The sequence below is a fragment of the Lagenorhynchus albirostris genome, chromosome 2, assembly GCF_949774975.1.
Source record: "Lagenorhynchus albirostris chromosome 2, mLagAlb1.1, whole genome shotgun sequence".
Lineage (NCBI taxonomy): Eukaryota > Metazoa > Chordata > Mammalia > Artiodactyla > Delphinidae > Lagenorhynchus > Lagenorhynchus albirostris.
Window position 1 is genome coordinate 163,536,286 of NC_083096.1, and position 4,006 is coordinate 163,540,291.

Here is a 4,006-nt window from a genome sequence, read left to right on the forward strand (position 1 = left end):
TTTCATGGTGCTTGAATTGATGTTGCATTTCCTGATCTATCTTGCTATCTTTTTCTTAGCATAAAAAGTTTATGGTATAATGGCTGTTTTGTTCCTTGAGCTCACCCATGGGTAGGTAGCCAACACTTTTCCTGGAGGATTTTTCTCACCCAACAGAAAAAAGTCGAGTTTCTTAGGGGTTTATAAATCCTTCCTATCAAGACTCCTTTGGCCAAGCTGATAAGTGAATCAATTTGGCAACTCAGAGCCTCACCAGATGAGCTCTTCATGAACAGAGTTCTTTCTTCTGTGCTGATTGTTGAATGTCTTGCCATGATGAATCTGAAGTGTAGGATACCTCATCGCCTTAGAATTTGGATTAATCAAAACCAGGAAGAAAAACCATTCAGGATTACCCTTGTCCCACTCACTCTCCGCGTTACTTGTCTGACCTGTCTCTATAGGAGGTTCCAGAGATAGAGTGGTTCTGATCTGGTCTCCACCGTTGAGGGACTGTAGAGAGGCATTGATCAGAGCAGGAGGGAAGCTGGAGGGCCTGTGTGGCAGGCTGTGACAAGCTTGGGAGGAGAGAGAGCCCCTTTCCAGACTGCTGCCTGTGGACGTACTGGGGGCTGTTCCTAGATTTAAAATGCTGTCCTGTTGCCTTCTATGGACCATACCCTGTACAACATGCTGGGAAGACACAGTCAGTGTTTCTTGCCCTCCTGGAGTTTGTGATCTGGTTGCAAATGATAAACACCACTGGGGTAAAGCGGGCATTCAGAGAAGGGAGTTGGAACTTCATCTGGGTTTAGAGACATCTCGGAGGAGACAACACTTAGGCTGACCCTTTGGAGATGTTGGGGTGGGAGGCCTTCCTGTTGAAAGAAACATCTGCGGAGCAAAGCCACGGAGCTGGGAAAGCACCGGGCATGGGCGCTCAAGGAACGTGGACTTTGATAATGGGGAATGAGAAGCAAGTTTGGCCAAGTGGATCACGTTAGAGAACTTTAAATACGAGGAGGAGGAATTTGGCCCTTGAGTTACAGAGAAGATACTTGAATAGAGGATCGGGTTGTAGAGCTGTGGAAGGTGGACTGACGGTAAGTGATGTGAGAGATCGGATGCAGGGAGACCAGCAGTAAGTGCAGGTGCTCTGGGGCCTGAACAGAGGCAGTAACAGGAGGGAACAAGAAAGATCAGCAGGTGACCTGGGGAAAGGAACTGTCAGAGGTGATCAAGATGGTGACAGCTTTCTGAGGAATGGGGAAGATGAGGGAGAGGGGGTTCAGTTGGGGAAACTTGGCATTTAAGGAACAGACAGAAGCCAGACCAAGAAACCTCACTTCACCTCCCTGGAGCTTTCCCTGCATTCTTGTGTCATGGTGACAAGGTGATAACTCCAACCAGTAGAATTCCCATGGCCTCAGATCTTAGGTTGGTCTCCAGTAGGTGACAAGAATTCAACGTTCCCTAATTTTATCCCTGTAAGGATGGGAACGTTTCTTGGTTTTGTTGTTTTTTCCAAGTTTAAAATTTTTTCAGCCTTTTTTTTTAAGCCTTTTTTTTAATCTTGGCTGTGCCACATGACTTGCAGGGATCTCAGTTCCCCAACCAGGGACTGAATCTGGGCCACGTCAGTGAACGTGCCGAATCCTAACCACTAGGCCACCGGGGACTCCCTTAAGCCTAGTTTTTAAAAATTCACCTTAATTTCACACTTTATTTTCCCAAATTCTCTTCCAAGCATTGTTCCTATTCATTCATATTTTAGACAATTGTGTTTACATAATTTAATAAACTGTCAATATCACAAGCATTGGAACGGTCTCATTAAATGTTTAAGGCACATTAATTCTAACTGATGAACTTACTATTAGCACATGTCATCCCTAAGTATAATGGTATAGAAGTTCCATGTGTACATAGAATGCATTTGCAGTCATTTTTCTCCCAGCAATTTTAAAATTCATTTATATTTACTTAAATTCTGAGTGAAAAGAGATAAAAACAAGAGAGATGAAAACTCATCTGTTGAGTTCCAAACATGTACCAGGGATTAGAACTTTCAGAATCATTTTGCATCTTGTTCTCAGCACCATCCTGGGATCAGTATTGTTAGGCTCAGTCACAGACGAAGAGACTCTGGCGTGATGTCCACCCACCCCCAACAGCGTTAGGTTAACATTAGTGCCTTCTGTGGGCCAAGCAATGTTCTAAGGCACTGAGAATAGAATATGAACAAGACAGGGAAGGCCCCCCTTCTCAAGAAACATACATTGCTTTTAAGACTGGGATCGTAGGGCTTGGCCCATGATGGTCTCAGTACTGAGTGTCTTCTGTGGGCCAGTGTTCACTGGCAAGTCACTGCAAACAGACCCTCCTGCCACCCCTTAGGAAAAGTTTTCTAAATGCAGCGTGTTCTTGACTGCATTGTTGCCCCATGACAACAAATTGAGCCGAGGGTAGCAGTAACGTTTGAGACTAAAGTTGGGTAATGCCTGTCTCTCCCCCCCACCCACCCGTGGTCCAGTGGAAGAAAGATCCTGGGAAGCTGAAAGAGGAAGACCCTAAGTTTGATTAATTCACCTACCAGCATCTATGAGCTAGGTGTTTTAAAGTGAACTATGTAATAATGCACATAAAAGCTGAAGACAAAAGTTCAGGGAGGAGAAGGGGTTTGCCCAAAGTAGCACATTAGTGCGAAAATGCATCTCTAGATTTCTCTTTCTTTTTGTAAATTTTTATCATTTGTGATACAGTTACAAGAAGACATTTGCTTGAAGTCGCAACAGCCAGAATTTGAGCTCAGGTTCAAGTCGAGCAGGGTTTCTACAAGAATCTGCTTTCCTTAAAAATTTCTAAGTTGCTGCAAGACAATGCCACTAGCCCACTGCTGTGATTAAATTTTAATTGCTTTGTCATTTCATCAGTACTCAAAGGCCTGCCAGGGAGTGCCCACTTGGCCAAGCCCAGGTCATCATCCCAGATTCTAGATGCCAAAGAGCGATGAGAAGGAGGATGGCTCATTTTAGCTTCTACAGTGGGAAACAGTGCATTAATGCCCACAAAAATGCACTCAATAAGGAATTTCCCCCAAAACAGGAAGCAGCCAAAGAAATACAAATGCCCACTATAATTCAACAAGATGCTCAAAATTCACAAGTACCCTTCTTTCCATACTTAACCTTCCTCACCTCCCTCCCAAAAAGAGTGAAAGACAAAGTAGGAACAGAGAACAAGATAACAAAAAACAGTAACAAATGTAGATAAACTACATCAGTAATCACTTCAAATGTCAATGTTCTAAATAAAAGACTGGCTGTTGGTGGATTTAAAAACAAGACCCAACTATATGTTGTCTTTATATTTAAAATAGGTTTCTTGGGAATTCCCTGGCAGTCCAGTGGTTAGGACTTGGCACTTTCACTGCAAGGGCCCGGGTTCAATCCCTGACTGGGGAACTAAGATCCCACAAGCTGCGCGGTGTGGCCAAAAAAAAAAGGCGGTGGGGGTGGGGGGGAGGGTTCTTGCAGACATAGTAAAAGTAAAGGTATAGAGGAAGATATCATGGTAACACTAATCAAAAGAAAGCTGGAGTAGCTACATTTCAGACAAAGCAGACCTCAGAGCAAGGAAAATTATCAAGGATAAAGAAAGGCACTACATAACGATACAGAGGTCAGTTCTCCAAGAAGATATGACTAACGTGTATGCACCTAACAACAAAGTATCGAATATATGAGGCAAAAACAGAACTGTGAGGAGAAAGAGAAAAATCCCCTTTACAGTTGAAGACTTCAATATCTCTATCAGCAACCGACAGGTCCAGCAGGCAGAAAAATCAGGAAGGACATAGTTGAAGTGAACGGTGCCATCAAGACTGGATCTCATTGACCGTGCTAACATCATGCTAAGTATGCTCTCAGACGACAATGGAGTTAATCTAGAAAAATCAGCAGAAAGCTGGAAAATCCCAAAGTACTTGGAGATTAAACAACACACTTCTAAATGACACACGGATCAA